Source organism: Lemur catta, chromosome 9 (assembly GCF_020740605.2).
Source record: "Lemur catta isolate mLemCat1 chromosome 9, mLemCat1.pri, whole genome shotgun sequence".
Taxonomy (NCBI): Eukaryota; Metazoa; Chordata; class Mammalia; order Primates; family Lemuridae; genus Lemur; species Lemur catta.
In genome coordinates, this window is record NC_059136.1 from 88571573 (window position 1) to 88585671 (window position 14099).

At 39.2% G+C, this 14099-nt stretch overlaps 1 protein-coding gene across 1 annotated transcript in view; it reads right to left on the reverse strand.

The window, feature by feature from the left end:
* Positions 1-14099, reverse strand: part of NKAIN3 (sodium/potassium transporting ATPase interacting 3) — a 311324-nt gene that overhangs the window by 215687 nt on the left and 81538 nt on the right. The window lies entirely within an intron of this gene.

Genomic DNA, 14099 nt, shown 5'->3' on the forward strand with positions numbered 1-14099 from the left:
AACACATGGAACTAAAGGTAGAAAGTGCCTTGGCAAATGCCCAGATGAAATGTAGCAGGTACCTCAATACCTGGAATTCAAGGTAATGAATGCCCTGGCAAAGGCTCAGATGAAACATTAAAGGAATTGAGAAGAAAAATGACTCTAGTGTCAAGAAACATATATAGTACCTGGTCCAGGGAAGACACTTCATAAATATTCTTGAATGTATTGAGCTTTTCATTTGATTTGAATCTTGATATATTTGCACTTGGAAAGGGCATAAAACCAGCAGTCTAGTCAAATGAGGGAGTGCAAACCAGAGCGCAGAGACCAGCCTAGCTGGGCTACTTGCTCTCGTTGCTTTCCTGCTCTGCTCACACTCTTCCCTGTTTGGGGGATGCCTTTTCTCACTGTCATTCTCTACCACCTCCTACATGTGGAGCCTTACTCATCTTCCAAGATCCACCTTTTTAGCTTCTATAAAGCTCCCCACCTCGTCCTCATATCTGGAAGTGATGTTTTTTGCACATTTGATCCATGTTAATGTTTTCTGTACTTTTCCTATATCAAATTTCATGCTGTCTCAGTATGTGTAGTTAAAACTAGCCTTTGAGCTCCCTGGGGGAAGAGCATGTGATTTTTACATTTTATATTCTCGTGATAGTTACTAACAAATGACCAGTAATGGTTTAATGAATAGATTGTTGCCATCTGGTCTCTCCTTGTTTTACTTCTCTGTAAAACATTCACTTGTTATTTGATATTGTCTAATTGGTTGGCTGATTGGATGACTATCTCCCAACACCAAAAGGTAGGCTTTATTTGAGGGACCGTGTTAAGTCTTTGTCACCAAGTGGCCAGCGTGTCTTAGCCACTCCTCCAACAGTGTTGAAAAATGAATGAATGAATGAATAGCACTGGAAATTTAGGAAATAATGTTGGTGTCTTCACAAACAAAACTAGCTTTATTTAGCGATTAATAATTATTTTTATACACCACTAAGACCCTTCCAAAGTATTTGTGGGCCTAATATCCTTACATTTTGAGGCTCCTAGGTACTTGCATGGGGATTACAAGGTAAACATAGAGTCATTAACTTTTCAAATATATTTACCAGTTGACATGTAGGTAGGTATAGCATTCTTTGTGATTAATCATTATGAAACATGGGCATTTTAGAGGTTTTTCAATTATGCTGAAGTTTGAAAGATAGAAGAGCTAGCTAGAGAGGAAGTCTATTAATGTTTCCTATTGCCTGAAAATTCTAACAAGATAATTGCTAATGTGAGCCTTTATTATTCTCAACAATGAGACATTCCTCTCTGGTAGAGTGACCACTTAGAGATCTCCTGTTTGGTAGAGAGTACACTTAACATCTGTCCTGAAAGCATCAAGTCTAAAATAGTAGAAGTTATTTTCCATTGGCAGGTGGAAAGGATGAGACTCTCAGAGTGTGATCTCAGACAGACCTAGGCTTGAACCCTGGCTCGACCTCACTAGTTGTGTGCACTTGAGCAATTTATTCCAACTCTTGTCTATGAAATGGGGGCAATAGTGGTACTAATTTCATGGGACTGTGGTGAGAACTAAGTGAGATAATGCACAGAGGCACTAATGACACCTCATGCTTACCACATGCCCTGAACTGTGCTAAGTGCTTAATGTGAATTGCCCCATTTAATCCTCACAACAGCTGTTTAAAGTCAGTACTACTATTATTCTTACTTTTCAGATGGAGAAAATGAGAGTTTCTTGAGATCTTGTAAGTTCTTAATAAATATATAGGTTATGTAATTATTTGTATTGACCGATATAATATCTATTAGCATATATTTTAATAAAATCATTTTAATGAAATAATACATGTTGGTATATATGATTAGATTAATAAATGTGCTAATAGTAATAGCTAACACTTAATGAGCATTCCATTTTACCTGATGCTTTGTTAATGTTTTAGGTGGTTATCTAATTGAATCCTCACAGTATGTTTATGTGATGTGGTTATTACTCCTATTTTGCAGATAAGAAAACTGAGGTTTAAAATGGTTAAGTCATGTGTCTGAGGTCACACATCTAGAAATTGGTAGCATCAGTCTTTAAACCCAGGCTGTCTGGTTCCAGAGCTGGTGTGAGTAACCCTACCTTCACTCTATAGCTTCCAGCCCAGCTCCTAATGTCTCCAGAAGTTTCACATAAAAATGTAAAAGGAAATGGATTCACTAGAGAGCAGGGTTTGGGGAGCAGCACCGTGGACATATTAATTTCCGGTGGTGGCTGTAACAAATCACCACAAATTGGGTAGCTTGAAACTATAGGAATTTATGACCTTGCAGTTCAGATGTCTGAAGTCAAGGTGCCCTCAGGGTTGCATTCCCACCAGAGGCCCTGAGGGATGATCCATTTCTTGCTTTTCCCAGCTTCTGGTGGCTGCTGACATTTTGTGGCTGTGGTCACATCAATCTAGTCTTTAAGGCTACTATTTCAAAGTTCTCTCTGCTCTGTCTTTAGATCACCTTTTTCTCTAGGTGTGTCTAATCTCCCTCTGGCTGTCTTTTTAAAAGACACTTGTGGTAATACTTAGGTCCCACTTGAATAAGCCAGGATGATCTCCCATCTCAAGATCCTTAACTTAATCACATTTGCAAGCACTTCATCATAAAAGGTAACATCCAAACGTTCCACGGATTAGGACCTGGTATCTAAGGGGGGCACTGCTAAGTTCACTATGGTGGGGAATACAAAAATAATATTTCATTGAACCCACAGATTCATTGATTATGACACACATTATTAATTTATTTACCAGTTAGAGAAAAAAATGCCCGACGTGGGCAGCCTACTAAGAGACCCCCAAATAAAATGTAGACAAGGACTATGCCCTCAGTGTATAATCCAGAAAACAAAATCCATCCAGCAGAAAGAAAGAAAGGGCATCTTGCACGTTTTAACCTTGGCAGTGGGTGAGGGAATAAAACAAGCCTCTGGGAATTTGAGCCCAGCAGTGTCCATCTCGGAGTCTATTTCCTGAGGAATCAGATCTATTGAATATTTGAAAAATACAAAAACAAAGCAAAAAAACCCAAACATACAAAAGCCCCAGTATTTGTCCAATTGTGCATCATATTTAAAGACTATTATATATTGAACTATCCCATAATTAAGTTACAAATATAAAAACCTTGTGTAACTCAGCCATGAAGAGATACTTTTAGACTTTCAAACTTGGGTAATTTAATTTGACTTTCAGGATAGCGTACTTTCAGTATCTGATCTGTTCTAAACTAACAGGAATGTTCTTTGGAGTCAGACCTGGGTATAAATTTCTGTCTTCCCGCTTACTAACTATATATCTTGCACAAGATATGTGGTGTCTCTGAGTTTCCGTAAAGTGGGGATCGATCTTATCTGGCTCCTTCACAAGACTGTTGTGAACATTAAATGAAATACCCTCCATGCAGAAACCTAGCCACTCTGCCTGTCATGGAAAAGGCAATTTATGAATGTTACTTCCTTTTCCATTTCTCAAGAAGTATCTGAAAAGCTACTCTTTTGTCTTGTAGTCTTCTGCAGAGAATAATTGCAACAGAATAGTAGGGAATAATGTATTTGTTGTGGGTGGGTACTTTAAATAAACAAAGATAATGTAAACAGTAATAGGAAAAACAATGTCAAATAAATCGTCTCTTTTCTAATTTAAAAACAAACTCAAAATAACAAGGTCTATATGTTACTACCAGAAGGCATAGTTGGCCTGAGTATCGTCTATGATCCCAGGCAGATTTGATGAGCCTGAGACGATAAGCCTACCTTATTTCACGGGGAACTTCCTATCAGGTCACTGTCACCTCCTGTGCCATCAGCATGCCCTTGCCTGGTGGTCCTCAGAGTGTCCTTTGCGGCTTTTGGCTTTCAACGAGCAAGGGAGGAGAACAAGAGCTGCTGGCTTAGGTTTGCTTCCTTCCTAGCCCATGTTGGGATTTTAGACTCCCTGATCCTCTAAGGCCAGTGCAGAACCTTCACTGGTGTCTGGCACCCCCTGGTGTGGGTGGTTTAAACCTGGGTGCTCTGCCAGGAAGGAAAGTCGACCCTGCTCTTGCTACTTCTTGTGCCTGAATAAATCGTGTCACCATAAAGTTTGGATGAATTTCTCAAGCCCTTGTCAGAAGAAACATACATATACTCTGCCTGAGTAGAAAGGTCATAAGAAAAAGTGTTACCTTTGATTTATAATAATTATCCAATTATTTTTGTAAATACCTACTAAGGTGGTTTGTAAATATGAGCATACAGACCGTGAAAAAGAGCTGAAACAGTGATATTTGGCAATGCACAGGGCATCTGAAAAATTTAATAGAATTAACACAAGATAAAGGTCTTGCTACAGGTAGAAAAAAAATCACTTCTCATTTCCAAATCACTTTGTCGTATACAAAGTTCTTTTGCATATATTAATGTGCATGGTAATCCTTTAAGACAGGTAAGTTATATATTCATAACTTCATTTCGTAGACGATCAAACTGAAACTCAGAAACATTAACATGAGAAAATAATTACCTTCCATGTTCCCAGACAAAAGCTGCGCAAAGACTACTCTGTTCCTCAGCCCCTCAAGGAAGCCTGTGTGTCTGACAGCCTAGCCTACGGTCTGGGGAGGAGAGTGTTGGGGGCAGAAATGTATGCTCAGTCTGTTTCCTGCTCCCCTTCACCCTCGTCTGGAGGTTTTGGTGGAAGGCACAGCAAGAACATCTGTTCTCTGTAAAGTGAGTAACAGTGTTAAAGGGTCCTCACAATCCTACTGCCTCTTCCCTTCACATCATCTCTCACTGGGATATTTTCCACAACTGAGCTCATTCCTCATTGACAGCCACCTGCTGGCCATCTCTGCCTGGTTGTCTGGCTGGTACTGAAAACCAATCATGTGCAGATGGGGTTAGTTATCATCCCCATCAAAACCTGCCCCTCCACGTGTTAAGCAAATTTATAACAAGGCTCCAGACACTTCATTGCAATTAAATAGTTCATGATTCACTTCCTTGCCATTTATTACCTTTCGTGTTTCTGATGACAGTGACACCTGTTCTCATGTCCCCAACCCCAAGCACAATACCAGAAGCCATTCATTTAATTGATGTGAATTGGGGAAGTGCTGCCCACAACGAACTTCGTTAGCAGGGGGAGGCTGACATGTGGACAAATAAGAACGAGAAGGTAGATGTCTGCAAAAAGGACAGACATCTATAAAGAAGGCAACAGTTACGTCTACTGCTGATGAAATAAACAAGGACTTGCTGAGCTGGTTTTTGCATCTAAGTTCAACAGATGGGGTAAGGAGAAATTCAAGGTGAAGAGACAGCATGAGCCTAGGCATAGGCCACAAAACAGTCTGGCTTACCTGGGGAGTTCTGAGTTCTTCCATATGTCTGGTTGACACCAGAGAGATTGGTGGAGAGGTTGAATCATAGGAATGTACATGTGTTTGCTAAGTAGGGTGGACATTATTCTGTAGTCCAGCACTCAGCCCTGGCTGCACAATTGCGTAATAGAATCCCACGGAAGGGTTTTAATAAGCAACAAGTCCCCTCCCTGCCAACACACCAACACACAAGAGACTGATTTAATCCTTCCACTGGAGCTTGGGAATTACTTTTTTTTACAGTGCCAGAGATGATTCACAGGTGATTTCTAGGTTTTAAGCAAGAGAGTGACACTCAAATACAGTCATGTGCTACATAATGACATCTGTCAGCTTTGGACTAAATATACAATGGTGGTCCCATAAGATTATAATACCATATTTTTACTGTACCTTTTCTGTTTAGCTAAGCTTAGATAAACAAATAGTTACCATTGTGTGGCAAATGCCTACAGTATTCAGTAGGGTAACATACTGGACAGGTTTGTAGCCCAGGAGCAATAGGCTGTACCACGGAGCCTAGGTGTGTAGTAGGCTGTACTATCTATGTTGGTGTAAGTACATGCCACGATGTTCACACGAGGATGAGATCACTTAATGACTCATTTCACAGAACATATCCCTATTGTTATCTGATGTGTGACATTAACCGGATCCTCTGCCATTATGGAGGTTAGTCGAGAGGGATGAGACCCTAGGTAGGTATTTTGCTATTTACTTTGGCTCTTCCATCTTTTTGGCCCATTCTTTTTCCGTATTTGGCAAGTCATAAACATTGTGCCTTTGACTTTCCTGAACCCCTTCTCTCTTTTCATTATTATGCCCTGATTCAGTGCTTCATTGTTTTTACTTGATATGTTTCAATGCACCCAGCTGGTGAGGCCCTATATTTCTAGTTTGTCTTTACTTATGTCCAATCCATCCTACACATCCAACTAATCTTTCTAAAGTATAAATCTGAACATATACTTGCCTCTGCTCAGAAACTTTCGATGGCTTCCTATTGATCTCTGAAGTTTTAAAACTTCTCGGTCTGCTACTGAAAGTTTTTGACCTGGTCCAATAGCGTTATTTTCTCTCCCTTAAACATACTCTTTACTGTTTTGCTTTGCTCATATTTTTTTCTTCTTATGAGAAGATGTTTCTCTAATCTCTGCTTGCTAAAATCACTCACATTTTCCCTCCAGCCTTGACTCACATGTCACCTCTTCTATGAAACCTTGCTTGATTGCCCAGCCAATGTGACTTCCTCCTTGTAGATCTCTTAGTATCTTCTCAACAAACATTTACAACTTTCTAACATCTTCTCTATAAGCATCATCTAACATGCTCTCAGATCACATAGTCACTAATACTGGTGTATAATTAGCTTCACTGTAAATAAAGATGGTTTCTTGGTCATTACTGTACATTCTGCTGTATAGGAACTTGTTCATCCTATGTACAGAAAAAATAAAATGAATTAATAATTTTCAATAAAATTTGAAATAATGAATTAAGACTTTCATTGTTTCTAGATATGAAGAATTTTTCTTTTTAACAGTTTAATAATGAATTGGGGAAAGCACAAGGCTCATCTTAATATTCCCTCATAGCTGTTACATGTGTAAAGACCACTGATGTTGGAATCAGGCAAATATGGAGTTGAATTCCCACCTCATCATCTACTATTAATAATTGGTTGACCTTGTGAAAGTTACTAGATCTCTTTGGATATTAGTGTCTTTTTCTATAAAACCACATGGCTATTACAGTGCATAAATAAGATAATACAGAGCATCTGTTATGACCAGTGTATAGTAGATACCCAACAAATATTATTCCTATTTACATACATTAAATTAATAAATTTTATGAAAACAGTAAGGAATGTCATTTACATGATATATGGGAGAAAAAAATCAGATTTTTAGCAATAAAATTGGCTTTAATTGAATTAAACTTTAAATTATCACACAATGATCCAAAATATATGAACAAATTTTTAAGCAACAAAGTAGTTCCTGGACAAAAGACTTCATTTAAGGTTTAAGTTCACCTAAAGACAAAAGGGTCATTCAGGAAAAGGTATTGACAACAATAGGGCTCGGGAAAGGTGGTGACAACAAGGAGAACACGGTTAGTGCCTGTCTGGCTCTGTGCCTGGCAGAGGACCCACTGCTCGGATCCTGCAGACAAAGTGGAGGCATCTGACTGTAATGGCCAGATGCCATAAATACTTGAATTATAAAACTAACTACCCATCCTTCTGATAATAACTTGGTTTTTCTTGTAGCTGGCAAGTGCCTGGTCACTTTGAAAATGGGATGTTTTCATTTTATTCAATCAATTGGCTTTTTGAGTTATACATCAGGGTCTCGTGAATCCTATTAGTGTGGATTAGTGTTTCCTGGTCCAATGCTTCCAAGGCACTCATAAGGCCAATGTTCAGGGTCATGCCACAGTGAAGAGTCCCCTCCTTTTCCTTATAAAACATCTCTGTATTGCTTCACATGCCAAAGCCTTTGTACAAAGTGGTGTATGGCAGAGATGAGCCTTGAACCACACATCCAGCTGTAGTTCTTGTTCCTAATTTACAATGGAAATACAACGGGGAGGGGTGTGAATGTACACTTGTTGGCTGCCTGTGCTGTGTGCTTTTCTCCCGTTCCTCCTTCCCAACAGCTTCTTTTGGGTATTCATGTGGTTTTGAAGAAGCTGAGCTCATCATTGCTCCAGGGATATAAGGCTCTGGCTACAGTGGTTGGCTTGCAGTGGGCTAATCCAGACCAGTCAGGCTGAATCCTAGGTCTTCTTGAAGTTGCGAGAGGAAGGTGTGTTACCTTCCTCTAGATCATGTGTGAGTACAGCTGTCATACCTGGGACTGCTGCAGCCATTTTTTTCTGCTATGTGGAAAGCTGTCCTGAAGAAACTATAGTACTATAGAAGGAGGAAAAAACTAAGGAAAAATTTAAAAGGCAGAAATAGAATCCAAGTAAGATCATAGTTCCAAGGATCAAACTGTGCCTGAGCCTAACTTATGTATCTCACAGACACATGCACACACATACATGTATGTGTGTGTGTATACATATATATATATATGCTAATGAATTCTTTCTTATTATTTAGGTCAGTTGAGTTGAGTTTTATGTTACGTGCAAAACAAAGGACACTGATCATAAATTATTTTTATTTTCTTATTTTTTAAATAAAAATCCCATAAAGAATCAACAAAACTATAAACTAGCTTCCTGGTATTAAAATTTCACAGCAAAATCCATATTTTCATTCTTTCAAAAGGATTCTACCACGGTTTCAGCAATTTTCTGATGTCATGAAGAAGAGATGTTTATTGTGCTTACTTATCTCTATTCTCTAAGTCAATGACATCTCGGCACTAAATTTTTAGTTTTAAGCAGCTAAATCTGGAACTATTGTTTGTCAAGAGCACCTGAAGGATATAGCAGAATGTTCTTGGGCATAAGTAGATTTTTTAAGTAGAAAGTTGCAAGGCAGGCTCTCAAAAGTCTCAGTTCATCAAGGGAAGTAAAATGAGAAGTAGCCCATTCTCATCTGGCCTCATCCTGTCTCCCACACAGACTTGAGAGTTTCAAACGTGTGAGAATGAAGACAGCATACTAAAACACTGCAACAGCAATGAGAGTCTAGAAGAAAACAATATGAATTTATGGGAAGCCACTAGATATAGCTTCTTTTTTACATAAAATCATCTGTCATGCCACCTTTTCTTCACACAAGTAATTGTAAATGTTCGATTTTTGAGAACTGGGACAGATATCTCACTGGGTTCTGCTTGTACAGAGACCAGGGAAAGAGGGAACAGGAATCACAGCTTTCCACACTTGAACCTGCCCTGGACTCCCACACCAATGGGATAAAAAAAAAAATCTGCAACCATTACCTCTGTCAAGGTTTCACTTGTTTATCTTAAAGTCCCAGAAGAGAATTCCTTGCAGCCACATGCCTGCTTAGGCGAGGAAGGACCTGTGTGTTCAGTTTCTCTAGTGGATAGTGAGCACCTGAAATGCCCTCCCAAGGGGACCATAAGTAATGGTGAAAATGACCATTTACAAGAACACTGGGGGCTATGACGAAGGGACTATTCCCTGGCCAACCAAAGGGGCACACATTTGCATTACTGTATCTATAAATTTGGGGGTACTGAATCAAATTCCTGCCTCCTGAGATAGAAAATGCCATAGGAGTTAACAGCATGGTACCTGCGTTCTGCTTTGTGTCAGAAGTCCAAAGTATTCAGTCTAGGAATAAACACACCAGGTTAACACACCTACACTCTGCAAGACACAGAGACTGACTAGAAGCAATTCCTTAAAGGAAATGTCTATGGTTAGTCGTTCTTTATATTGCAGTTGGAGGAAAATGCCTAGGAATGCCAGTCTCTTGTTCTCTCATTTAAAGACACGGAGCCCCTAAAATATCATACACATAATAAAGAATGGACCTCTTAAGAGAGAAGGGCTGAATTCTTTAATCCTTGAGCAAGAAATGGGGTAGAGCATTTTTATAAACCTTCATTCTCTATGTCTCTCCTTAGCAGTGCAGCAATGGAGGGTTTTTTTTTTCTTTTGTACTTTATGATATACACCTGATTCTAATTGTGTTGCCTTTGCTAGTTTGGACTATCTAAGGCTACAGAAAAACATAGATTTCATCCCTAGACTAAAACTTTTGTGGACAAAAGCATTGGGAGTTTGCTTCCCTTATGGTTAAGAAGCACAAAACCAATGGTAAGAAGAGGACAGGAACAAATATCATTTTTTTTCTATCAAGTGACTCTCCAGTAGCTAATTTCCTTAACATGCAGAAGAACACACAGAAGAAGAGGCAATCGCACTTTCTTGTAGCCAAGCTATTTGTAAACATAATACACTGATGCAATATCCAAATCCTCAGTGGGTTCAGACGGTTCCATCTAGAATATAGCCGTCACCATGCCACTGCCTCAGATGGGTGGATACAAAAGGACAGTCATTCCAATAAGCCAAACACAAGAAAAAGGTGAATAGATTGTGAAGCCACTTAGGTCTTTGACATAACTTTGCGATGAGTGTCCTTTATATTCCTTTTTATTTTGTTGTGTAGTCATGATTATACCATCATGCCAGCGTGATTATACACCATATACGAAGTCATTTGATGAAATATATTTCTCTAAAGTGGAAGAAATAGGGAATTTAGAAAATATGTCATTCTGGTCCTTCTGGAAGCTGACACAAAGTTATTATTATTAGGGATTAATGCCTGTGAAGATAAAAGAGGGAAGAAGAAAAATGGAACAGGGAAAGCCTTCAGACTGCAATGCAGATCTTATAAATTCCGGCTCAACTGAACAGGGAGCTCTAAAGCAGAAGTGATCACTGGAGGAGTTCTGCGGTGGGCAGAGACGGCCAATGCTAGTATCCCAGTAATTCTCAGTCATTGGTTGGGGGCTACCTGGAGGGGGTGAGGCCTTGGTTCTAAAGGTGAGACAAACCTTGCAAGAGACTGTCAACAGTACCCCTTGGGGATAAATGGCAAGTGCTGTCTTGAAGGGAGATCTGAGTGGTAGACCTTGCTGACTGCACAGAATAGGAAATGGTTAGTCTGGAATTAGATACAGAATTAGTTGCAGTGATTCATGTTAAAAAAAAGTGTCATCTATTGATTTTTTCATTTTCGTGGCTGCTATTAAGGATTTCAGTCCTAATTTTGTAGACAGAGTGAGGGAAAACTTAATTATAACAACTATTTTAAAAAAGCCCTTATAGGTTTACTATAAATTGATTAAATATGATTGTGAAATATTTTAAAATTGAGGAATACAGACATATATAAAAGTATTAAGTATAAACTGGTAGTCTTTTTTAAAATTCCCTTTCACAGGTTTGTTTTTAAGTAAATGCTTAAGTATATCAATAGTCAGTGTGGACTGGTGTTGACTTAGTAATTTTTATTCCAGAAGTTTTATTCCAGATGAATAAACTGTATGGAATCATGAATAAACATTTTCTTACCTAACATAGCATCTAGGAAGACAGGATGGATGGTGTCACAGAAACAACTCAGTGGGAAGACTTCAGCTCTGGTCTTGAATTCTCCTCTTCTAGTTAATATCTAAATTCCAAGTTTCAAAAATAATTTACTTTCTATTAAAACTTCCATTGTGGCTTTTATTTTACCAGTATTATGGTAGACCATACAAAACGTTTTTAAAGCCTTTAAGGATATCCTTCCATTTATCCGACAAATACTTCCGGAGTACAGAACCCATGTCAGGCCTAGTTCTACACACTGGGGATACAAAGCCAGGTCCGTGCCTCCTGGGAGTGTACATATGCCTTAGCAGGGCAGGCAAACAATCGTCAAGGAAATAAAAATACAACTTGTGGTAGACATAACTGCTGGGAAGGAAATGAAGCACACAAAGGACAGGGAAAAGCTATGTGACCATGCACGTATGTGGGAAGGGTGGGGTCTGATTCAGCCAGGGTGGTCAAGGTCATTTTCTTATGGAGAAAGTGTTGGAGCAGAGCCCTGAATTATGAGAAAGGGGTGGACAGAGGAGATGTGGGGAGAGCAGGAACAGCGAGGGTAAAACCTTGAGGTAGGCATGAGCTGAGCTTCTTGAAGGAACCTCTTGAAAGTGAGCACAGATAAATCACTGGGTAAAAGGCTGGCTGGACAGGTGGGGTGGCGGAGGGAAGATGGATCATGGGAGGTGGTAAAGACCAGGTGGAGGGTTTGAGGTCCATTCCAAGCTTGAAGGGAAGTCCCAGATGTTTTTAGGCAGGAAGCCAGATATGATTGACTTTTTAGAAAGCTCACCCTGGCTGCTGTGGGGAAAGCGCCTATAAGGTGGTGAGAATGGAAACTGAAGTCAACAGCCCAGGTGAGCAATGAAAACGACTTAAGGCAGTAAACGTGGCAATGGTCTGCGGCACAATGCGTTTCCAAGGTAGAGTCGTCTTGAATTGATGATGGATTGAGTGTACGGTGTGAGGACAAGAGAGGGATCAAGAATAACTTCTAATCCGAACTACTGCATTAAGTGTGGGACTCAAATCTGCTATCAGGCATTTGCCAAAAATCAGGGGTCATAGCCTTCTGTGGGTTCTGTTAATATAATAAGTAAAGACTGGAAGTTTCAGGACATGAAAAAGTGTGTGCCGTCGTGTATTTTCAACTCACTACATTATTCTTTACTCACTAATAACACAGTACTTGACTTTTGACATAAATTAAATTTTATATATATCCCCCCTATTTGGGGGAGATGGACAAGGAGAATTTAGGCTGTAATTTGGCACCTGCATTGGAGAGATGACTGGCAGTGATGACATTGAACCAAATCCAGCACGTCATTTGAAGTGGGTTTAACGTTCTTTGGTACAATATTAAAGCACAAGCTGGCACAATTTTTAGATAAGGCTTCTTGTAGGAACTTGGGGGCACTAACTGTCCCATTTGACACCATAATGTAAAAATTACCTTTCTGAGAAAGGCACACAGATGTAGGGGCAGAACTTCCTTCAGAACAGTAACATAGGGACCAGGACAGACCCAACTTCTTTGTGACAGAATTTAGGGGATTTTGGTCAAGGTGAGGAATCAACAATTACAAATACAAAAGTTATAATGAGAAATTATTTAATATGAGAAAAAAATCTCAAAATGATGCATTTTTAAAGCTGACAAAACCACAAACCACATACTATGATCTTTTTTAGTAAATGAATTATCTGACATTCCTCTGTAAAACTTTTCACATACTTTTTTTTGGTTACATGAATTTTGATGGCCTTAACACAAATAATAATTATATCATTTTTATTTATTTATTAACCCTTTTTAAAATTTCAAGAGATTACAGGGGTACAAATGTTTTTTGGTTTCATGGATTGCTTTTGTAGTGCTTGAGGCAGGGTTATAAGTGTGCCTATCACCCAGATAGTGTTCATTGTACCTGTTAGGTAGGTTTCTGCTCATCCCCTACTCCCCCCACAGCCCTGCTTGATTTCTACTGTGTTTTACTTCTCTCTGTGCACATGTGTGCTCATCGGTTAGTTCCAATTTAATAGCAAGGACACATGGTGTTTGTTTTTCCATTCTTTAGATATTTCACTTAGGAGAATGGTCTCTATTTCCATCCACATTGTTGCAAAAGGCATTAAGTCATCCTTCTTCACGGCTGAGTCGTGTGTGATAAAACAGGAAGGGATAGGAGACAGTAGTCTTAATTTGCATAAACTACTTTGGCAAATTATACAAACATATGTGATCATGTGAACACATTGCTAGGACCCTTCCTAGCACCTTGGAAGAGGCCTGTTCAGTGAAGGACCAGGAAACATAAGCTTCTTTTTCTTTATGATAAATTCTCTTTTAGGCAAGAGTCACTAAATAAATGGTAAGCTAAAAGGGGCCTCAGACTCACGGCAGGGACATTCAATCGGAATCTCTTAAAACATTAAGAAGAAACAAGGAAAAAATAATTTGCTTAAGAGATGTTAAGATTGAGATGTTTTATTCCAGTGCTGCTTAAACCTACATGTGCATCTGAATTTTTCTGGGGATCTTGTTAGAATGCAGATTGTGACTCAGTCTGGGGGCAGAGCTTGAGATTTTGCATTTCTAAGAAGTTCCTAGGTACTCTCAGTGCTGGACTTAAGATCACATTTTGAGTCACAGGATCTTA